We start from the raw sequence: 24,869 nt of genomic DNA, 5'->3' as shown, positions 1-24,869 counted from the left end.
GGGGTTGCCACTGGCGCATTCTATGCGACAGGATCTGGAGGCGGATGCGCTGTAGGTCGAGGAGACCTACAGTGGCTTTGCGGGGGAGGAGCCTACAGTGGAGTGTGCAACGGAGCAGGAGAATACGGCTCAGGTAGGAGATTTGGCTGCGGGTATGCAGCTGCTTCATTTCCTGGTGCCTGAAAAAGGGGGGAATAAGGGGGCAGAGGTGATAGGGGGTCATAGGGGAGTAAGGGAGGGGAGGATGAGGGGAGGTAGGGAGAGGGGGGCAGATGGGGGTGCTAGGTTTACCACTTCTCCTCCTTCCCAGAGGGCTGCTCATGCTTCAGAAAGGCAAATTAGGAGAGACAGGAGCCGGCCCAGGATGTCACAGCGTTGGGACCATTCCCGGACACCTCAGAGGAGCTGCAGGGAGCTGGAGGGGTACGCGTCACCTGCATGGGGTAGACTGGAGCATTCAGCTCAGGAAAGACAGAGAAGGGATATTTCGCAGGCACGCAGTGAACGAGGAAATGGGGAGAGGCAGACTGTGAGCGGGCAGTGTAGGACAGAGCTACCGGAGACAAGGCCCACAGGTGAGAAGGTGTGGGCCACTGTAGGGGTGGGGGGGGTGTTTGGGGAATGAGGGTATGCATGGCATGTGTTGAGAGAATTGAAGGAGCTGGTTGCAACATTGTAGGGTAAGGAGGTAAGTGTGGCACCGCGGAGCAGGGCAGTGGGGGCTGCGGGGGCATGGGTCCCGGGGGGGGTGGTAGTACTGCTCTGTTGGCTTGGGCCAGCGGGCAGGTTATGGCCAGTGGGGGGGCTGGTAGTATGGCACTGCCGACTGTGGTCGGCGGGCAGGTGCAAGCCAGCGTGGGGATAGTAGGGGAGAAAGGGACGTCGGCTGTGACACAGGAAAGGAAAGTCTTAAAGGTTGCAGATCAGGCGTTAAGACGGCCTTGTTTATGCTCGGTTGGCCCATTGGGGATTCATCTGAACAAGGAGGTCAAATAAAAGATTTGGAAGCGTTTGTGGAATTGTTTTCCTTGCTCCCACTGGACCATTTTATAGAGGTGAAGGAGGATCCGTAGGTGGAGCAGGGAAAGGAGGATGAGGAGGAGAGGAAGAAGAGATGGAGGAAATTGCCGAAGACTTTCGCCAATTGGTCTAAGGCCTTTTGCATATTGGCCAGTGTGGTGGGGGAGAAGTTTCCTGAGAACTGTTCAGCAATGTTTTGCTACCTGGATGAGATTTCGGGAGCTCACAGATCCTATGGTGGTTTAGCGTGGTGGCGCTATGACGAACAGTTTCGTAGTGGGTGGCGGTTCGTCTAGAGATGAGATGGGATGATGGTGAGATGGGAGTCTTGCTAGAGCTCATAAAACCATTGAGGGGCCAGTCCTTTCGGGGGACTGAAGTTGGGGGAGACGCGAGTGGAGGAATCGGAGCAACAGCAGTGGCCATTAAAAAAGGATTATGCTTCCAATTTAACGAGGGGGCATGCCAATTTGGAGCAACAAGTATAAACATGAGTGCTCCATGTGTGGAAAAACTCATTCGGGAGCAAAATGTTTCAAGAGAAACAAGGGGGCCGGAAAAGTGGGTGAGGGTGTTGTTGCGAGCGCGGACACCAGTGAGGGAAAGAGAGATGCTGCCTTGGCTAAGGCAGTACGCTAAGAGGAGAGGAAAATGGGAGGATGTGGAGCTGTTGCTTACTGGGTTTAGCTCAGGTTTCCGCATTCCTTTTGAGGGAACGGGGAGCTTAGGGATTTCGGGGAATTTGAGATCTGCATTGGAATTTCCACAGGTGGTCAGAGCCAAGTTGGAGAAGGAAGTGGCTCTGGGTAGGATGGCTGGCCCCTTTCGGGACCTGCCATTGCCAGGGTTGCAGGTGTCGCCCTTGGGTGTGGTCCCAAAGAAGGTGCCAGGGCAGTATAGGATGATCCACCACCTTTCGTATCCGAAAGGGTTGTCGGTTAATGATGGGATTGACCCATCCTTGGCGGTACGCATCCTTTGATGAGGCTGTTCGTGTGGTTCGGAGGGCCGGATGGGGAGCCTGGTTGGCTAAGGTGGATGTGGAGGCGGCCTTTCGGCTGTTACCAGTGCACGTGACGTGTCACCACCTTTTGGGTTGTCATTTTCAGGGGGAGTTCTTTGTGGACTTGTGTTTGCCCATGGGGTGTTCTATTTCGTGCTCGTATTTTGAAAAATTCAGTTCCTTTGTAGAATGGGTGGTGAAGGTCAAATCTGGGAAGTCCTCCCTAGTCCACTACTTGGACGATTTTCTGTTTGTGGGATCGGCGGATTCGGGGGACTGCAAGCTCTTATTGATCACATTCCTGGAGGTGGAGGACCTATTTGGCATCCCGGTGGCAGCAGAGAAGATGGAGGGTCCTGTTACAGTGTTAAGCTTTCTGGGGATCCAGATTGACTCGGTGCGCATGGAGTTCAGCTTGCCTAGGGAGAAAGTGGAGGACTTGCGAATGGTCATTGCTAGAGTGGTTCAGAAGGGGAAGGTAACCCTGAGAGAATTCAGTCTCTTTTGGGTAAGTTGAACTTTGCATGGAAGGTAATCCCGGTGGATAGAGTGTTTGGGAGTAGATTGTCATTGACAATGGCGGGCCTAAAGGCGCCGCACCACAGGGTTAGACTTTCAAAGGATCTGAAGGAGGATTTGAGGGTGTGGCTGATTTTCCTGGAGGAGTTTAACAGGAAGTCCATGGTGCAGGAGGTGACGCAGTCGGATGCAGAGCTGCATTTGTATACAGATGTGTCTGGTGCCCATGGTTTTGGGGCATACTTGAATGGCAAATGGTGTGTAGGGACGTGGCCAGAGGCTTGGAGAGAAGGGGGTTTAACCAGGAACCTGGTGTTCCTGGAACTGTTCCCGTTGGTGGTGGCGGTCATGGTGTGGAAGGAGTTCCTGGGGAACCGGAACTCTGACAACTTGGGGGTGGTGTTTGCGATCAATAAGTTGACGGCAAAGTCTGTGCTGGTGATCCGACTCCTTTGGGTGTTTGTGCTGGAATGCTTTAGGGGTAATGTCCTTTTTCATGCAGTCCATGTCCCGGGAAGGTTGAACATAATTGCTGACTTTCTTTCCAGTTTGCAGTGGAAGAGGTTTCGGGAGGCGGCTCTGGAGGCGGATGCGAAAGGAGTGGAATGCCCTGGGGACTTATGGCAGTTGAATTTTCTAGGCGATTGAGGCTGGCAAAGGGGGCTTTAGCCCAGAGCACGTGGAGGTCTTATGCACCAGTTTGGGTTCAGTGGTTTCAGTGGATGGGGGCAAAGGGATAGGCCTGTCAGACGATAGGATGATGTCCTGCCTTGTGGAATGGATTGAGGAATGAGATAGAGTTGGGGTATCAAAGGCTATGGTAAAAAAGCGGGTGGCGGCATTAGCCTCTCTGTTTCAAATATTGGGTTGGGGGATTTGACAAAGAACGTTGTGGCTAAGTTGGCGGTTCGGGGAATTTGCAGAGGTAAAGGTATGGGGGATAGAAGACGCCCGTTGGTGTTCTCCTTGTTGAGGAGGGTGGTGGAAGGCTTGAACAGTGTTTGTTCTTCAGATTTCGAATTCCTGTTGTTTCGGGCAGCTTATGTGTTGGCCTTTTTCGGGGGCCTTTAGGGTCTTGGAGTTAGTCGGGGCGAGTAGGAAAGATACGGGGTGTGTGTGGATGAAGGAGGTGTTGGTGAGTCGGAGGTGTTGATATGGCTCAGAAAGTCTAAGATTGATCAGGAGTGTAAGGGACATTGGATCCGGCTGTTTGCAATTGGGGGGGGGAATGTTGTCCCGTGGTGGCAGTGAGGGAGTATGTTAATAGGAGGCCGGTGGGGGAAGGCCCCCTTCTGATACATGAGAATGGAGGTGTGTTGTCTAAGTTTCAGTTTGGGGCGGTGCTCAAGCGAGTGTTGGAGGTAGTGGGGGAGGATCCCAGGGATTTTGGGAGTCATTCATTCCGTATCAGGGCAGTGACTGAGGCCCATGACCTGGGTTTGAGTGAGAAGGTGATGATGAATGTGGGGAGATGGAAATTGGGATGTTACGAGATATGTGAGGCCCGATTTGAGAGTTTAGCTTTTGTGTTTCTACAGGAGGCCGGTGGGGGAAGGCCCCCTTCTGATACATGAGAATGGAGGTGTGTTGTCTAAGTTTCAGTTTGGGGCGGTGCTCAAGCGAGTGTTGGAGGTAGTGGGGGAGGATCCCAGGGATTTTGGGAGTCATTCATTCCGTATCAGGGCAGCGACTGAGGTCCATGACCTGGGTTTGAGTGAGAAGGTGATGATGAATGTGGGGAGATGGAAATTGGGATGTTACGAGATATGTGAGGCCCGATTTGAGAGTTTAGCTTTTGTGTTTCTACAGGTCCGTTACATTGTTGGATAGTGGGTCACTCCTACAATTATAGGGCCCGAAAGGCAGCAGCAGTGAAGGATGCAGGAATCCAGCTGAGTTTTCCAGTTAATAGGGTGTTAGTGAAGTGGTTTGGGGTCCGGGGGTTAAAGTGGGATCAGGTGGTGGGATTGGTGAGTGAGTACGCTAGGCTTTATAGGCCCCCTGACATTCTGGTTATTCATGCTGGGGGAAATGACCTTGGGTTTATGGCACAGAAGGAGCTAGTGGACAAAATGAGAGGGGGGTATGGCGCCTGAAAGAATTGTTCCCCCAGGTGGTCATTGTTTGGTCGGAGATGGTGACCAGATTGAGTTGGAGATCAGCTTGGGATGTTAAGAGGCTGGAAAACTCGAGAAAAAAGGTTAATAGAACAATGTCTGGTTTTGTTGCCCAGCTGGGTGGGTTGGGGATTCGTCACGTAGAATTTGAAGGGGAGTTGGGTAGGTGTTTCTTCCTGAAAGACGGGGTGCACCTCAATGAGGTAGAGCTCCATTTGTTCAATTTCAGTTTGAGAAAAGGGGTGCAAAAGGCCTTAGCCCGTGTGGTTGGCGCCCGGGCCGTAGGCTGGGCTGTGGCGGGTGTGGCCTTATGAGGCTTTTAAAGTTAAAATGGGACCTCCCTTAAAATGGGGGAGAGATGTGAGGCTTGGAGACGTGTCTGGCAATAGCCTGTTGGGAGGCTGCACCCATGGGAGTTTGTGATTTATTATGAGGTTGAAATTACGTTATGTTGTATTTCAATAAATGCGGGCTGCAGCCTTTTCACCTGTCAATAGAACCCCACAAGAACAGACTGGACTGGAGGGGTTAATGACAGCAACAGAGCATAGTGCAGCCAGGTGTTGCTAGGCAGATTTGTTGGGTAAAGGGAGGAGGTGTTAGGGAGCAGTTAAGTGGGTGGGGCCAGCTGAAGCTGTGATCAGTTTTAGTTAAGCAGGAAAGAAGCTCCCTCCCTCTCTAGTTGTTGTTATGAGGTTGCCACAGCAGTGGCGGGTGTGGCCTTATGAGGCTTTTAAAGTTAAAATGAGACCTCCCTTAAAATGGGGGAGAGATGTGAGGCTTGGAGGCGTGTCTGGCAATAGCCTGTGGAAGGCACGTGGGAACAGTTGGGAGGCTGCACCCATGTGATTTATTATGAGGTTGAAATCACGTTATGTTGTATTTCAATAAATGCGGGCTGCGGCCTTTTCACCCTAATTTTCATGTGTCGTGTCAGTTATTGGGTGGGGAAAAGAAGTTGAAGTTCCAAATGTGCATGTCAACGTGCATGTGCCTGAGCCTACTTTCTTTATTCAGAAAGACCGTGTGATTTTAAACAACTTTCCAATGTACTCCTATTGCCTAATTTGCTTTGGTCTCTTGTTATCCTTTTTTTTTTAAAGCATACCCAGGTAGGTTCAAGAGCAGCAGTGCACTACTAGGAGCTAGCTTTTTATTGGTGGCGGCACATCTATATGTCTCTTGTGATTGGTTCACCAGATGTGTTCGCTCCCAGCAGTGCATGTTTGCATCTTCAACAATGGATACCAAGAAAATGAAGCAAATTTGATAATATAAGTAAATTTGAATGTCATTTTAAAATTGGGTGCTCTTTCTGAATCATGAAAGAAACAATTGTAGGTTTATGTGCCTTTATGGATTGTACTGAGAAGAAATTAGTTAAAGGGACACTGAACCCAAATTTTTTCTTTCGTGATTCAGATAGAGCATGCAATTTTAAGCAACTTTCTAATTTACTCCTATTATCAATTTTTCTTTGCTCTCTTGCTATCTTTTTTTGAGAAAGAAGGCATCTAAGCTAAGGAGCCAGACAATTTTTGGTTCAGAACAATGGACAGCACTTGTTTATTGGTGGGTGAATTTATCCACCAATCAGCAAGAACAACCCAGGTTGTTCACCAAAAATGGGCCGGCATCTAAACTTCCATTCTTGCTTTTCAAATAAAGATACAAAGAGAATGAAGAAAATGTGATAATAGGAGTAAATTAGAAAGTTGCTTAAAATTGCATGCTCTATCTGAATCACAAAAGAAAACATTTGGGTTCAGTGTCCCTTTAATGCCTCTTGAAATTTTACTATTTGTTTCAATTTAAATCATCTTTAATAGACAAATTTCTGATCAGATTGTAGATGATTTTATAGATTGTATCACATCTGATATATATTAGTTTGTAAGTGTATATTTATAGTTGATAAATTATTGCTTTGCTCTATAATGATCTGGATGTAAGTTGGGGAGAGTAGGATCCCCCTGAAAAGGAATGGGGGGGGGATAGAGAACTCCAGCTGTGGGGTGGGTCTAGGTTATTTTTAGTCTGTAAATGATACATTGTGTAGTGTTGTGGATAAGGATCTTTGGTAATAATACTGCAGTGACATGGGGAGTGGGGCGAGTGCCACAAATAAGGAACAAACTGGATGACAGGGAGAACGGAAATAACATCCAAACACTCCTCCAGAGCATGGCCGTGACACTGTAAAACTTTATCAAGTACTAAAGCAATAATCTAATGTGATGCTGCGGAGAATAAGGAGCTGGGTTACTGCATAGAATTGTTACAAGAGGATAAGAAATCCGGGAGGTTGGTTTCTGCAGTTGTGAGTTACAGGAATTATAAGGAACACGCTGAAGTAAGGTATAAATTCTTTAACAAAACCCTCAGCAGATGCTAAAGTGAAATGTTACCAGGGCTGGGTTACTGCAATGGGATGTTACAGGGCAATAAGGCACTCAGGCTCTGGATTACAGTATGGTGATGTTACAGGGCAATAAGGCACTCAGGAGCTGGATTATTGTAATGTGATGTTACAGGGCAATAAGGCACTAAGTGGCTGGGTTACTGTAATGTGATGTTACAGGGCAATAAGGCACTAAGTGGCTGGGTTACTGTAATGTGATGTTACAGAGCAATAAGGCACTCAGGGGCTGGGTTACTGTAATGAGATGTTACAGAGCAATAAGGCACTCAGGGCTGGGTTACTGTAATGTGATGTTACAGGGCAATAAGGCACTAAGTGGCTGGGTTACTGTAATGTGATGTTACAGGGCAACAAAGCACACAGGGGCTGGGTTACTGTAATGTGATGTTACAGGGTAATAAGGCACTCAGGGGCTGGGTTACTGTAATGTGATGTTACAGGGTAATAAGGCACTCAGGGGCTGGGTTACTGTAATTAGATGTTACAGCGCAATAAGGCACTCAGGGGCTGGGTTACTGTAATTAGATGTTACAGCGCAATAAGGTATTCAGGGGCTGGGTTACTGTCATGAGATGTTACAGAGCAATAAGGCACTCAGGGGCTGGGTTACTGTAATGCGATGTTACAGGGCAATAAGGCACTCAGGGGCTGGATTATTGTCATGTGATGTTACAGGGCAATAAGGCACTAAGTGACTGGGTTACTGTAATGTGATGTTACAGGGCAATAAAGCACACAGGGGCTGGGTTACTGTAAAGAGATGTTACAGGGCAATAAAGCACACAGGGGCTGGGTTACTGTAATGTGATGTTACAGGGCAATAAGGCACTCAGGGGCTGGGTTACTGTAATGTGATGTTACAGGGCAATAAGTCACTCAGGGGCTGGGTTACTGTAATGTGATGTTACAGGGCAATAAGGCACTCAGGGGCTGGGTTACTGTAATGAGATGTTACAGGTTAATAAGGCACTCAGGGGCTGGGTTACTGTAATGAGAAGTTACAGAGCAATAGGGCACTCGGGCTGGGTTACTGTAATGAGATGTTACAGGGCAATAAGGCACTCAGGGACTGGGTTACTGTAATGAGATGTTACAGTGCAATAAGGCACTCAGGGACTGGGTTACTGTAATGAGATGTTACAGAGCAATAGGGCACTCGGGCTGGGTTACTGTAATGAGATGTTACAGGGCAATAAGGCACTCAGGGACTGGGTTACTGTAATGAGATGTTACAGGGCAATAAGGCACTCAGGGGCTGGGTTACTGTAATGAGAGTTACAGGGCAATAAGGCACTCAGGGACTGGGTTACTGTAATGAGATGTTACAGGGCAATAAGGCACTCGGACTGGGTTACTGTAATGAGATGTTACAGGGCAATAAGGCACTCAGGCTGGGTTATTGTAATGAGATGTTACAGGGCAATAAGGCACTCAGGGGCTTGTAACTGTAATGAGATGTTACAGGGCAATAAGGCACTCAGGGGCTTGTAACTGTAATGAGATGTTACAGGGCAATAAAGCACACAGGGGCTGGGTTACTGTAATGAGATGTTACAAGGCAATAAGGCACTCAGGGGCTTGTAACTGTAATGAGATGTTACAGGGCAATAAAGCACACAGGGGCTGGGTTACTGTAATGAGATGTTACAGTGTAATAAGGCACTCAGGGGCTGGGTTACTGTAATGTAATGTTACAGAGCAATAAGGCACTCAGTAGCTGGATTACTGTAATGTGATGTTACAGGGCAATAAGGCACTCAGGGGCTGGGTTACTGTAATGAGATGTTACAGGGCAATAAGGCACTCTGGGGCTGGGTCACTGTAATGAGATGTTACAGGGCAATAAGGCACTCAGGGGCTGGGTTACTGTAATGAGATGTCACAGGGCAATAAGGCACTCAGGGGCTGGGTTACTGTAATGAGATGTTACAGGGCAATAAGGCACTCAGGGGCTCGGTTATTGTAATGTGATATTACAGCGTAATAAGGCACTCAGGAGCTGGGTTACTGTAATCAGATGTTACAGGTCAATAAGGCACTCAGGGGTTGGGTTACTGTCATGAGATGTTACAGGGCAATAAGGCACTCAGTAGCTGGGTAACTAATGAGATGTTACAGGGCAATAAGGCACTCAGGGGCTGGGTAACTAATGAGATGTTACAGGGCAATAAGGCACTCAGGGGCTGGGTTACTGTAATGAGATGTTACAGGGCAATACGGCACTCAGGGGCTTGTAACTGTAATTAGATGTTACAGGGCAATAAGGCATTCAGGGGCTGGGTTACTGTAATGAGATGTCACAGGGCAATAAGGCACTCAGGGGCTGGGTTACTGTAATGAGATTTCACAGAGTAATAAGGCACTCAGGAGCTGGGTTACTGTAATCAGATGTTACAGGGCAATAAGGCACTCAGGGGTTGGGTTACTGTCATAAAATGTTACAGGGCAATAAGGCACTCGGAAGCTGGCTTATTGAAGTGAGTTTTTTTACTGTAATGAGATGTCATAGATTTTTGTATATCAGCAAGGCATTTAGGGACTGGATTTCTGCAATGAGATGGTACAAGGGAACTAGTTGGGTAACTGCAGTATGGTTTACCTGGCAATAATTCACTCAGTCGCTTGCTTATTGAAGTGAGGTTTTCCTGGCAATAAGGCACTCAGTATCTGGGTAACTAATAATATGTTACAGGGCAATAACACACTCAGGAGCTGGGTTACTTTAATGAGATGTCACAGGGCAATAAGGTACTCAGGGGCTGGGTTACTTTAATGAGATGTTACAGGGCAATAAGGCACTCAGGAGCTGGGTAACTAATGAGATGTTACAGGGCAATAAGGCACTCAGGGGCTGGGTAACTAATGAGATGTTACAGGGTAATAAGGCACTCAGGAGCTGGGTAACTAATGAGATGTTACAGGGCAATAAGCCACTCAGGAGCTGGGCAACTGATGATATGTTACAGGGTAATAAGGCACTCAGGAGCTGGGTAATTAATGAGATGTTACAGGGTAATAAGGCACTCAGGGGCTGGGTTACTGTAATGTGATGTTACAGGGCAATAAGGCACTCAGGAGCTGGGTAATTAATGAGATGTTACAGGGTAATAAGGCACTCAGGGGCTGAGTTACTGTAATGTGATGTTACAGCGCAATAAGGCACTCAGGGGCTGGGTTACTGTAATGTAATGTTACAGGACAATAAGGCACTCAGGTGCTGGGTTACTGTAATGAGATGTTACAGGGCAATAAGGCACTCAGGGGCTGGGTTACTGTAATGTGATGTTACAGGGCAATAAGGCACGTAGGAGCTGGGTAACTAATGATATGTTACAGGGCAATAAGGCACTCAGAGCTGGGTAATTAATGAGTTGTTACAGCACAATAAGACACTCAGGAGCTGGGTAAATTAATGAGATGTTACAGGGCAATAAGGCACTCAGGAACTGGGTAATTAATGAGATGTTACAGGGTAATAAGGCACTCAGGGGCTGGGTTACTGTAATGTGATGTTACAGGGCAATAAGGCACTCAGGGGCTGGGTTACTGTAATGTAATGTTACAGGGCAATAAGGCACTCAGGTGCTGGGTTACTGTAATGAGATGTTGCAGGGCAATAAGGCACGTAGGAGCTGGGTAACTAATGATATGTTACAGGGCAATAAGGCACTCAGAGCTGGGTAATTAATGAGTTGTTACAGCGCAATAAGACACTCAGGAGCTGGGTAAATTAATGAGATGTTACAGGGCAATAAGGCACTCAGGGGCTGGGTTACTGTAATGTGATGTTACAGGGCAATAAGGCACTCAGGAGCTGGGTTACTGTAATGTAATGTTACAGGGCAATAAGGCACTCAGGTGCTGGGTTACTGTAATGAGATGTTGCAGGGCAATAAGGCACTCAGGGGCTGGGTTACTGTAATGTGATGTTACAGGGCAATAAGGCACTCAGGGGCTGGGTTACTGTAATGTAATGTTACAGGGCAATAAGGCACTCAGGAGCTGGGTTACTGTAATGTAATGTTACAGGGCAATAAGGCACTCAGGTGCTGGGTTACTGTAATGAGATGTTGCAGGGCAATAAGGCACTCAGGGGCTGGGTTACTGTAATGTGATGTTACAGGGCAATAAGGCACGTAGGAGCTGGGTAACTAATGATATGTTACAGGGCAATAAGGCACTCAGAGCTGGGTAATTAATGAGTTGTTACAGCGCAATAAGACACTCAGGAGCTGGGTAAATTAATGAGATGTTACAGGGCAATAAGGCACTCAGGAGCTGGGTAACTAATGAGATGTTACAGGGCAATAAGGCACTCAGGAGCTTGGTAACTAATGAGATGTTACAGGGCAATAAGGCACTCAGGGGCTGGGTAACTAATGAGATATTACAGGGCAATAAGGCACTCAGTATCTGGCTTATTGCAGTGAGTGTTTTTTAGACAATACATTTTAGACAATTTTTTAGACAATACATTTAGACACAATAAGAAATGTAAGAGCTGGAATACTGCTAAGCATTGTCAGAAGGAACAAGGTTCCTACATATTCCAGGAAAGAGAATGTTGCTATGGGGAAACAAACTCCTTACACAACAACAATATTAAACCAGTGCAGTCAGAGCTTAACAGTATTCAGCAATGCAGCTAGGAGAGATTACAGCAGAGTAATATAATGTTACAGCCATTTTGTCTAGGGCAGGGGGCCCCACACTTTTTTATATGGGGGGGCCAGTAATTCATTTTCATATATGGGGGGCTGGTGACTAATGGTGAGGTTTGCTGGGGGCCATGTTCTTTTATACTCACACTTATTGTAAAGATAATACTTAATTATAATGATATTAGTTTACATAGGAAATTAGTATTTGCATATGTTACGCAGATTTGCAGACTTTGGGACAGACACAATTTACGCCTATTTACGTAACGAATAACTGGGAACAGCTAAATACTAATGTCTGTTATTTGCTTAGGGACACACACAGGAAGGCTGGATTTGGCCCTTGGGCTGATGTTTAGACAGTACTGTGTTTTTATAAAAAAATAATAGAATAAATATACCTGGTGCTTCCCCTTCCCCACAGATCGGCAGGCTGATAGACCAATCAGAAGAGGTGGGAAATTGCTGTCCGTGTGCATTGCAGTATGGGCACCTGCAGTTTTCCAGAGTTGTCAGTAAGAGAGTTTAAATATTTTTAATTGCTGATTTTGGGCTAATGACTTTTATCTACACCCTTATCAAAAATTAAAGAGATACTAAACCCTTTATTATTATTATTCAGATAGAGCAGCAATTTTAAGCAACTTTCTAATTTATTTCTATTATCAATTTTTCTTTGTTCTTTTGGTATCTTTATTGGAAAGCAGGAATGAAAGTTTAGGAGCCGGCCCATTTTTGGTTCAGCCTTGTTGGAAGCGCTACATTTGGCCACCAATCAGGAAGCGGTACCCAGGTGCTGAACCTAAAATGGGCCGGCTCCTAAGCTTTCATTCCTGCTTTGCAAATAAAGATACCAAGAGAACAAAGAGAAATTGATAATAGGAGTAAATTAGAAAGTTGCTTAAAATTGCTGTTCTATCTAAATCATGAAATAAATTATTTTAGGTTTAGTGTCCCTTTAACAAAAATCAATTCCTATCTAATTCATGATACCTGATGTACTCAGCTGATGCTGAAGCTGATGCTCCAGTGTTCACCAGCCAAAAAATATCTCTAATCAGGGGAACTACTTATCCAAGTCCTTGGCAGGGCCTGAAAATATGAAATAATTAATTTCTTTCATGTAAGTGGCAAGAGTCCATGAGCTAGTGACGTATGGGATATACATTCCTACCAGGAGGGGGCAAAGTTTACCAAACCTCAAAATGCCTATAAATACACCTTCCACCACACACATACCTCAGTTTTACAAACTTTGCCTCCCATGGAGGTGGTGAAGTAAGCTGTGCTTGATTTCTTCTGTGATAGGCGCTTCTAAGCATTCTCAAGCCCAATTTCCTCTCAGAGAACAGAGTTTGTTAGAGGGATGTGAAGGGAGTATTGCCTGTTAATTTAGTGGTTTCACCCATGGGAAATCCTTTCAAAGGCTCTATGTAATCGGTCGCAGGGATTCATCCCCTGCCTCCCTTTTCACATCGACGTTGTACTCCTATCCTATACCATTACCTCTGCTGATATTTTTCAGTACTGGTTTGGTTGTCTGCTATATATAGATGGGTGTCTTCTGGCAGATCAACAGGTCCTAAGATACAAAAATGGGGGAAGTGCCCTTGGTGCAGAAGATCCTATACAATATGAGACAAGTATCAATGATGAGCAAATTTATACTCACAAGGATAGTTGCACATTCAGTGCAATAACACGCAAGCCGAAACTTCAGAGCCGTTCGGCTGACTCTCCACAGGCAGTTCGGCTATATGCTCAGACTTCAGAGCCTCGGCTGTGTCCCCGCTTGTGAATCAGCTGTTTGCAGGAGTCAAACTTTGTTAAAGTCTCGATCTTGTAAAATGGCATGTAAGCTCCAAATAGCAATTACATAGGGTGGCGAAATAATCCCCAATTTAAGGGTAGTTGGAAATAAATATTCCAGGGCAAGGTAGAAAAAGTAAATATTGGCTTTTATTAAAACAATAAAAAGTTGCTTTGCAACGCGTTTCTCGGCTACAATGCCGTTTCATCAGGCTACATAATTGTGTGATCTACCTTGCTACCTTTCAAAAACAGATTCAACCAATCCCAAGCAATGTATCACACACACCCCAATGAATCACATATGTGTTAATCAGTTTCGGTTTCTGCGCGGCGAGGTGTGTGAGAGACACAAGTTGCCGGTCTATACATATAGCGATATAACCTCTCTTTATAATGGTAGAAACAGATATCATTAAATAAAAACTATTATATAAAAATAACACATATAGAGAGTTTTCTATTTGTGTTTGTCACTTCTAACAAAGTATGTGAGAGACACAAGTTGCCGGTCTATACATATAACAATATAATCTCTCTTTGATAATGGTAGGGACAGGTATCATTAAAAAACTTTTATATAAAAATAACACATAAAGAGAGTTATCATATTAGTGTTAATCACTTCTGATGAGGTGTGTGAGAGACTCAAGTTGCCGGTCTATACATATAACAATATAACCTCTCTTTGATAATGGTAAAAACAGATAAAATAAAAACTATTATATAAAAATACATAAAGAGAGTTTTCATATTCATGTTAGATACTTCTAGATTAGATCGGCATAATATTTGTTTCCTACAGTAAACAAAGATACGCTAACATTTCCGATTACATTATTATGATCAAAAGTTCGCCCACCAAGCATTGATGAGAGGCAGGTTCTTAAAGGGATAGAACAAGACACATTAAAAACACTAGCTAGACAATTAAAGGACTATTTGTCCTCAGTATATACTAAGCAAAATGTCATTTTTAGTATTTGTGGTAAAATTGATTATATTCGTTCTTTGTTAAAGGAAGTTCTGGTTACTTTGGGTATTGAAGAGTCTAGTCCTCTTGATAACAAAGCCAGTAAACGTTTAAATTCTGTTTTTACACCTCCTAAGGTTGCTCCTGAGGATTTTCCTATTCCAGATGCTGTTTCTGATATGATTACTAAAGAATGGTCTAAGCCTGATTCTTCTTTAATCCTTCTTCTAGGTTTAAGAAGTTGTATCCTTTACCTGTGGCTAATTTAGAGTTTTGGGAAAAAGTCCCTAAGGTTGATGGGGCTATTTCCACTCTTGCCAAACGTACTACTATTCCTATGGAAGATAGTACTTCTTTTAAGGATCCTTTAGATAGAAATATTTAATCTTATCTAAGAAGAGCTTATTTACATTCTGGTTATATTCTTAGACCTGCCATTTCTATGGCTGATGTGGCTACTGCGTCAACTTTTTGGTTGGATAATTTAGCTTGTCAGGTAGAAGATCATGATTTATTGTCTAGCATTATTCTTTTGCTTCAACATGCTAATCATTTCATTTGTGATGCTATATTTGACATTATTAAGATCGATGTTAAATCAATGTCTTTAGCTATTTTAGCCAGAAGAGCTTTATGGCTTAAATCTTGGAATGCTGACATGGTGTCTAAATCTAGATTATTATCTCTATCTTTCCAGGGTAAGAATTTATTTGGTTCTCAATTGGACTTTATTATTTCCACTATTACTGGGAGGGAAAGGAGTTTTTTTACCTCAAGATAAAAAGTCTAAGGGTATATATAAGGCTCCTAATCATTTTCGTTCCTTTCGTCAGAATAAGGAACAAAAGTCAACTCCTTCCCCTAAGGCTGGTTCCAATTGGAGACCATCTTCAAATTGGAATAAAACCAAGCCTTATAAAAAAAACAAATCCAGCCCCCAAGACTGCATAAAGGTGCTGCCCTCAATCCAAATTATCTCAGTAAATTTTGCCAGGTTCCATTCAGAATCAGTGGATTCGGAATATTGTGTCTCAAGGGTATCAAATAGGTTTCAGAATGAGACCTCCCGTGAGAAGATTCTCTTTTTCTCATGTTCCAACAAGTCCTGTGAAGGCTCAGGCTTTTCTGAAATGTGTTTCAGACCTAGAGCTTTCAGGAGTTATTGTTCCAGTTCCTCTACAGGAACAGGGTTTGGGGTTCTATTCAAATCTATTCATTGTCCCAAAGAAAGATAATTATTTCCTATCAGTTCTGGATCTGTAACTTTTAAATCATTTTGTAAAAGTCCCAACTTTCAAGATGGTGACTATAAGGACTACTCTGCCTTTTATTCAGCAAGGGCATTTTATGCCCACAATAGACTTACAGGATGCTTATCTTCATATTCCAATTTATCCAGACCACTATCGGTTTCTGAGATTCTCTTTTCTAGACAAGCATTACCAGTTTGTCGCTCTTCCATTTGGCCAAGAATCTTTTTGAAGGTTCTCTGTGCCGTTCTATCTGTAATCAGAGAGCAGGGTATTGCGGTGTTTCCTTATTTGGACGATCTCTTGGTACTAGCTCAGTCTTTTCATTTAGCAGAATCTCATACAAAACAACTAGTGTGGTTTCTTCAATGGCATGGCTGGAGGATCAATTTGCAAAAGTGTTTCTTGATTCCTCAAAAAAGGGTCACCTTTTTAGGTTTCCAGATAGATTCAGTGTCCATGGCAAATAAAATTAGTTTTAGCTTGTCTAAACCTTCCGTCTTGATCGTTCCCTTCAGTGGCTATGTGCATGGAAGTTTTAGGTCTTATGACTGCAGCATCGGACGCAATCCCCTTTGCTCTTTTTCATATGAGACCTCTGCAGCTTTGCATGCTTAATCAATGGTGCAGGGATTATACACGGATATCACAACTTATATACTTAAATCCCAACATTCAACTCTCTCTGTCATGGTGGTTGGATTGTTCGAGGGGCCTCTTTTGTTCGTCCTTCCTGGACTGTGATCTCAATGGACGCAAGTCTTACAGGTTGGGGAGCTGTCTGGGGGTCTCTGACTGCACAAGGGGTTTGGAAACCTCAAGAGGTGAGGTTACCAATCAATATTTTAGAACTCTGTGCTTTCTTCAGAGCTCTTCAGGCTTGGCCTCTGTTAAAGAGAGAACTTTTCATTCGTTTTCAGACAGGCAATATCACAACAGTGGCATATGTCAATCATCAGGGAGGGACTCGCAGCTCTTTAGCAATGAAAGAAGTATCTCAGATACTTTCTTGGACAGAGTCCAACTCTTGTCTAATTTCTGCGATTCATATTCCAGGTGTAGATAATTGGGAAGCGGATTATCTCAGTCATCAGACTTTGCATCCGGGGTAGTGGTCTCTCCATCCAGATGTGTTTCATCAGATTGTACAAATGTATGGTCTTCCAGAAGTAGATTTGATGGCCTCTCGTTTGAACAAGAAACTTCCCAGATATCTTTCCAGATCCAAGGATCCTCAGGCGGAGATGGTGGATGCTTTAGCAGTTCCTTGGTTTTACCAACCTGCTTACATTTTTCCGCCTCTAGTTCTTCTTCCAAGGGTGATTTCCAAGATCATAATAGTACAATCTCATGTGTTTCTGATAGCACCAGCATGGCCTCACAGGTTCTGGTATGTGGATCTTGTCCGGATGTCCAGTTGCCAGCCTTGGCCACTTCCTTTAAGGCCAGACCTTCTGTCTCAAGGGCCGTTTTTCCATCAGGATCTCAAATCTCTAAATTTTAAGGTATAGAGATTAAACGCTTAGTGCTTAGTCATAGAGGATTCTCTGACTCAGTGATTAACACTATGTTACAGGCTCATAAGTCTGTTTCGAGGAAGATTTATTATCGGGTTTAGAAAACCTATTTCTCCAACATAGGTGTGTCCGGTCCACGGCGTCATCCTTACTTGTGGGATATTCTCTTCCCCAACAGGAAATGGCAAAGAGCCCAGCAAAGCTGGTCACATGATCCCTCCTAGGCTCCGCCTTCCCCAGTCATTCTCTTTGCCGTTGTACAGGCAACATCTCCACGGAGATGGCTTAGAGTTTTTTGGTGTTTAAATGTAGTTTTTATTCTTCAATCAAGAGTTTGTTATTTTAAAATAGTGCTGGTATGTACTATTTACTCTGAAACAGAAAAGAGATGAAGATTTCTGTTTGTAAGAGGAAAATGATTTTAGCAACCGTTACTAAAATCGATGGCTGTTTCCACACAGGACTGTTGAGAGGAATTAACTTCAGTTGGGGGAAACAGTGAGCAGACTTTTGCTGCTTGAGGTATGACACATTTCTAACAAGACTTGGTAATGCTGGAAGCTGTCATTTTCCCTATGGGATCCGGTAAGCCATTTTTATTAAATAAGAATAAAAGGCTTCACAAGGGCTTTAAAGACTGGTAGACATTTTTCTGGGCTAAAACGATTGATTTATAAGCATTTTTAATAGTTTATAGCTTTGAGGAGTTATTTTATCCTTGGGAATTATGTTGAATAACCGGCAGGCACTGTATTGGACACCTTTTTCACTGAGGGCCTTCTCTAATCATAGGCAGAGCCTCATTTTCGCGCCACTAATGCGCAGTTGTTTTTGGGAAGCAAGGCATGCAGATGCATGTGTGAGGAGCTCAGATACATAGAAAAAGCTTACTGAAGGCGTCATTTGGTATCATATTCCCCTCTGGGCTTGGTTGGGTCTCAGCAAAGCAGATACCAGGGACTGTATAGGGGTTAAATATAAAAACGGCTCCGGTTCCGTTATTTTAAGAGTTAAAGCTTTCAAATTTGGTGTGCAATACTTTTAAGGCTTTAAGACACTGTGGTGAAATTTTGGTGAATTTTGACAATTCCTTCATACTTTTTCACATATTCAGTAATAAAGTGTGTTCAGTTTAAAATTTAAAGTGACAGTAACGGTTTTATTTTAAAACGTTTTTTGTACTTTGTTATCAAGTTTATGCCTGTTTAACATGTCTGAACTATCAGATAGACTATGTTCTGTATGTGAGGAAGCCAAGGTTCCTTCTCATTTAAATAGATGTGATGTATGTGACAAAAAATTTAGAGAAAATGATGCCCAAGATGATTCCTCAAGTGAGGGGAGTAAGCATGGTACTGCATCATCCCCTCCTTCGTCTACGCCAGTCTTGCCCACACAGGAGGCCCCTAGTACTTCTAGTGCGCCAATACTCCTTACTATGCAACAATTAACGGCTGTAATGGATAATTCTATCAAAAACATTTTAGCCAAAATGCCCACTTATCAGCGAAAGCGCGACTGCTCTGTTTTAGAAAATACTGAAGAGCATGAGGACGCTGATGATAATGGTTCTGACATGCCCCTACACCAGTCTGAGGGGGCCAGGGAGGTTTTGTCTGAGGGAGAAATTTCAGATTCAGGGAAAATTTCTCAACAAGCTGAACCTGATGTGATTACATTCAAATTTAAATTGGAACATCTCTGCGCTCTGCTTAAGGAGGTGTTATCTACTCTGGATGATTGTGACAATTTGGTCATTCCAGAGAAATTATGTAAGATGGACAAGTTCCTAGAGGTCCCGGGGCCCCCCGAAGCTTTTCCTATACCCATGCGGGTGGCGGGCATTGTAAACAAAGAATGGGAAAGGCCCGGCATTAGCCACTGCTCCAAGAATTTTCACAAAGGTACTAGGGTCCCTTCTAGCGGTGCTAAGACCAAGGGGCATTGCAGTAGTACCTTACTTGGACGACATACTGATTCAAGCGTCGTCCCTACCACAAGCAAAGGCTCATACGGACATTGTCCTGGCCTTTCTCAGATCTCATGGGTGGAAAGTGAACGTAGAAAAAAGTTCTCTATCTCCGTCAACAAGAGTTCCCTTCTTGGGAACAATAATAGACTCCTTAGAAATGAGGATTTTTCTGACAGAGGCCAGAAAATCAAAACTTCTAAGCTCTTGTCAAGTACTTCATTCTGTTCTTCTTCCTTCCATAGCGCAGTGCATGGAAGTAATAGGTTTGATGGTCGCGGCAATGGACATAGTTCCTTTTGCGCGAATTCATCTAAGACCATTACAACTGTGCATGCTCAGTCAGTGGAATGGGGATTATACAGACTTGTCTCCGACGATACAAGTAGATCAGAGGACCAGAGATTCACTCCGTTGGTGGCTGACCCTGGACAACCTGTCACAAGGGATGAGCTTCCGCAGACCAGAGTGGGTCATTGTCACGACCGACGCGGGGCTGGGGCGCGGTCTGGGAACCCCTGAAAGCTCAGGGTCTTTGGTCTCGGGAAGAATCTCTTCTCCCGATAAATATTCTGGAACTGAGAGCGATATTCAATGCTCTCAAGGCTTGGCCTCAGCTAGCAAAGGCCAAATTCATACGGTTTCAATCAGACAACATGACGACTGTTGCGTATATCAACCATCAGGGGGGAACAAGGAGTTCCCTGGCGATGGAAGAAGTGACCAAAATCATTCAATGGGCGGAGACTCACTCCTGCCACTTGTCTGCAATCCACATCCCAGGAGTGGAAAATTGGGAAGCGGATTTTCTGAGTCGTCAGACATTTCATCCGGGGGAGTGGGAACTCCATCCGGAAATCTTTGCCCAAATAACTCAATTGTGGGGCATTCCAGACATGGATCTGATGGCGTCTCGTCAGAACTTCAAGGTTCCTTGCTACGGGTCCAGATCCAGGGATCCCAAGGCGACTCTAGTGGATGCACTAGTAGCACCTTGGAGCTTCAACCTAGCTTATGTGTTCCCACCGTTTCCTCTCATTCCCAGGCTGGTAGCCAGGATCAAACAGGAGAGGGTATCGGTGATCTTGATAGCTCCTGCGTGGCCACGCAGGACTTGGTATGCAGATCTGGTGAATATGTCATCGGCTCCACCATGGAAGCTACCTTTGAGACAGGACCTTCTTGTTCAAGGTCCGTTCGAACATCCGAATCTGGCCTCACTCCAACTGACTGCTTGGAGATTGAACGCTTGATTTTATCAAAGCGAGGGTTCTCAGATTCTGTCAATGATACTCTTGTTCAGGCCAGAAAGCCTGTAACTAGAAAAATCTACCATAAAATATGGAAAAAATATATCTGTTGGTGTGAATCTAAAGGATTCCCATGGAACAAGATAAAAATTCCTAAGATTCTATCCTTTCTTCAAGAAGGTTTGGAGAAAGGATTATCTGCAAGTTCTTTGAAGGGACAGATTTCTGCTTTATCTGTTTTACTTCACAAAAAGCTGGCGGCTGTGCCAGATGTTCAAGCTTTTGTTCAGGCTCTGGTTAGAATCAAGCCTGTTTACAAACCTTTGACTCCTCCTTGGAGTCTCAATTTAGTTCTTTCAGTTCTTCAGGGGGTTCCGTTTGAACCCCTACATTCCGTTGATATCAAGTTATTATCTTGGAAAGTTTTGTTTTTGGTTGCAATTTCTTCTGCTAGAAGAGTTTCAGAGTTATCTGCTCTGCAGTGTTCTCCTCCTTATCTGGTGTTCCATGCAGATAAGGTGGTTTTGCGTACTAAACCTGGTTTTCTTCTGAAAGTTGTTTCTAACAAAAACATTAACCAGGAGATAGTCGTGCCTTCTTTGTGTCCGAATCCAGTTTCAAAGAAGGAACGTTTGTTGCACAATTTGGATGTAGTTCGTGCTCTAAAATTCTATTTAGATGCTACAAAGGATTTCAGACAAACATCTTCCTTGTTTGTTGTTTATTCTGGTAAAAGGAGAGGTCAAAAAGCAACTTCTACCTCTCTCTCTTTTTGGCTTAAAAGCATCATCAGATTGGCTTATGAGACTGCCGGACGGCAGCCTCCTGAAAGAATCACAGCTCATTCCACTAGGGCCGTGGCTTCCACATGGGCCTTCAAGAACGAGGCTTCTGTTGATCAGATATGTAAGGCAGCGACTTGGTCTTCACTGCACACTTTTACTAAATTTTACAAATTTGATACTTTTGCTTCTTCTGAGGCTATTTTTGGGAGAAAGGTTTTGCAAGCCGTGGTGCCTTCCATCTAGGTGACCTGATTTGCTCCCTCCCATCATCCGTGTCCTAAAGCTTTGGTATTGGTTCCCACAAGTAAGGATGACGCCGTGGACCGGACACACCTATGTTGGAGAAAACAGAATTTATGTTTACCTGATAAATTACTTTCTCCAACGGTGTGTCCGGTCCACGGCCCGCCCTGATTTTTTAATCAGGTCTGATGATTTATTTTCTTTAACTACAGTCACCACGGTATCATATGATTTCTCCTATGCAAATATTCCTCCTTTACGTCGGTCGAATGACTGGGGAAGGCGGAGCCTAGGAGGGATCATGTGACCAGCTTTGCTGGGCTCTTTGCCATTTCCTGTTGGGGAAGAGAATATCCCACAAGTAAGGATGACGCCGTGGACCGAACACACCGTTGGAGAAAGTAATTTATCAGGTAAACATAAATTCTGTTATTTCATGGTGCTTGTCTCATAATTTCTCTTGGCATTCTTTTAGAATCCCTACAGTTTCTTCAGGATCGTTTGGATAAGGGTTTGTCTGCAAATACTTTGAAGGGACAAATCTCTGCTCTTTCTGTTTTATTTCATAGATTGATTGCTAAACTTCCTGATATTCACTGTTTTGTTCAGGCTTTGGTTCGTATCAAACCTGTTATTAAGTCTATTTCTCCTCCTTGGAGTCTTAATTTGGTTTTAAGGATTTTGCAGGCTCCTCATTTTGAGCCTATGCATTCTTTGGATATTAAACTACTTTCTTGGAAAGTGTTATTTCTTTAGGCTATCACTTCTGCTAGAATAGTTTCTGAGTGGTCGGCTCTCTCTTGTGAGTCTCCTTATTTATATTTTATCAAGATAAAGTGGTTTTACGGACTTTGTTTAAATTTTTTGCCTAAGGTTGTGAATTCTAACAACATTGGTAGGGAAATTGTTGTTTCTTCCTTGTGTCCTAATCCTAAGAATTCTCTTGAGAGATCTCTACATTCTTTGGATATGGTAAGAGCTTAGAAATACTATGTTGAGGCTACTAAGGATTTCAGAAAGACTTCTAGTTTATTTGTTATTTTCTCTGGTTCCAGGGAAGGTCAGTAAGCTCCTGTCATTTCTTTGGCATCTTGGTTGAAACTTTTGATTCACAAGGCTTATTTGGAGGCGGGGCAGTCTCCGCCTCAAAGAATTACAGCTCATTCTTCTAGATCAGTTGCCATTTCTTGGGCTTTTAGGAATGGAGCTTCAGTTGATCAGATTTGCAAAGCAGCAACTTGGTCTTCTTTGCACACATTTACAAAATTTTACCATTTTGATGTATTTGCTTCTTCAGAAGCAGTCTTTGGTAGAAAAGTTCTTCAGGCAGTTGTCTCAGTTTGATTCCTTTGCTTATGATTTGAGTTTTTTGAAATTTAAGAAAACTTAATTATTATTTGTGCTATCATCAGAAACCGACCAGCTTAGAAACATGAAACACATTGATTCTAGCCTTTGAAAACACAGAATAGAATAAGTCAGCAATTTGGAAGCAGAATATGATTTGACAAACCAGATATCGCGACCGCATAGAAGTCAATATATCTATCTATCTATCTATCTATTTATATATATATATATATATATATATATATATATTTATACAATTCAAAGAAAGAGCACTCTCACCTTAATAACAACTGCCAGGGTGCCAACAGTTGAATATAACAGATAGAGGATGGCACTCACTGGTCTTTTTCAAGTGTACTTTTATTAGAAAAAGCGTGAAATTTCGGGGGGGACACTCACTCTGTGAGGAAGGGGAGTCCCCCCCCCCCCCCCGAAACATCACGCTTTTTCTAATAAAAGTACACTTGAAAAAGACCAGTGAGTGCCATCCTCTATCTGTCATATATATATATATATATATATATATATATATATATAGAGAGAGAGAGAGAGAGAGAGAGAGAGAGAGAGAGAGATATTCTAATATTTGATTTATAATATTTCAATAACGTGATGTAAGATAATAATAGTAATTCTTCATGTGCGCTAACCCGACACGTTAGACCTTAATCGCAAAACACGAATCACTTTACACATATTTTACATTTCTATTTTCTTCACATGGAAAATATTTAATTTATATAGTATTTCTATATATTTGTTATATAACAGATATATAGGAATAGGTATATACAGATATATAATATATACATATATATATATATATATATATGTATATATATATATATATATGTATATATGTATATATATATATATATATATGTGTGTGTGTGTACTGTATGTATTTAAAATAAAAATTGCATTATTCTGTATGTGAAGAACATTGTATTGTTAAAGATGTAGAGTAAATATACAATAATATATATATAGATAAATACATATGCACACACACACACAAATATATATATATATAAATATTTATGTGAATAATGTTTATCAGATAGTGTTTATATGAGTGTAACTGTAATTTTGAATGTATTTATGTTGTGTTTTGTGCAACTTTATTTTAATGCACTATCATTTATGCGAGGGTTGCAGTTGCTCTAACCCTATGAGCGTACAATGCTATTGTTCTCTTGCAGTTGCGTTTACTTTTAACTTGTAATACGCACGCTATTTCCGTAGTGTGCAAAATAATGGAAAAAAAACGATATCGCTCACAAAAGTTAGCATGCCACTTGTAATTTAGCCCTCAGTTGGAACAGCAACTTCCACAGGCAGTGCTTTGCAGTTTTTAAAGCATGAAGTATGACATGTCTTAAAGGGACATGAAACACAAACGTCTTCTTTCATGATTCAGACAGAGCATGTCATTTTAAACACCTTTCTACTTTACTTCTATTATCAAAATGTCTTCCTTCTCTTAGTATCTGTTGTTGAAAACCTGGGATGTAGTGCTCTAGACCTAACTAGGTATCTTTTCAACAAAGAATACCACGGGAAAGAAGCAAATTTGTTAATAAAAGTAAAAATGTGTGCTTTTAAAATTGTATGTTCTGCCTGAATCAAAAGTATAACATTTTTAGGTTTGATAATGCTTTAAAGGGAGTCAAAATTTTACTTTCATTATTTAGATTGTACAACTGAAATGTTCCATTTTTTTCCTCTGTTTCTAGTAGTGTTAGTTCACATGCCAAGCGTTGTTACAATATGCAATATTCATATTTAATAAAGTGTAATACTGTGTGTTAGCTGTAAATATTTTACATTCCAATGTTCTGCCCATAGGGGAATGTGTTCTAAGTATTTATAAATATATTCCTATATATATCTGTATATATCTATACGTATATATATATATCTATACCTATTTATAATGATATATATATATAATATATATATAGGTATAGATATATATTGT

The 24,869-nt window shown here is 42.9% G+C and overlaps 1 protein-coding gene across 4 annotated transcripts in view; it reads left to right on the top strand.

Moving 5' to 3' along the window:
- CAMKV (CaM kinase like vesicle associated) overlaps window positions 1-24,869 on the top strand; it is a 287,821-nt gene that overhangs the window by 28,553 nt on the left and 234,399 nt on the right. The window contains exon 1 of one of the 4 annotated variants that reach the window (XM_053721147.1): window positions 6,755-6,963. The exons of 1 other annotated variant lie outside the window; for it this stretch is intronic. The gene's annotated coding sequence lies outside the window, so the exon portion shown is untranslated. Of the gene's footprint in view, window positions 1-6,754; window positions 7,018-24,869 lie in introns of those variants that run through there. 2 more of the 4 variants (XM_053721146.1, XM_053721145.1) reach the window with 2 other exon arrangements.

Source organism: Bombina bombina, chromosome 7 (genome assembly GCF_027579735.1).
Source record: "Bombina bombina isolate aBomBom1 chromosome 7, aBomBom1.pri, whole genome shotgun sequence".
Taxonomy (NCBI): domain Eukaryota; kingdom Metazoa; phylum Chordata; class Amphibia; order Anura; family Bombinatoridae; genus Bombina; species Bombina bombina.
This window is presented reverse-complemented; position numbering and strand designations above follow the sequence as displayed.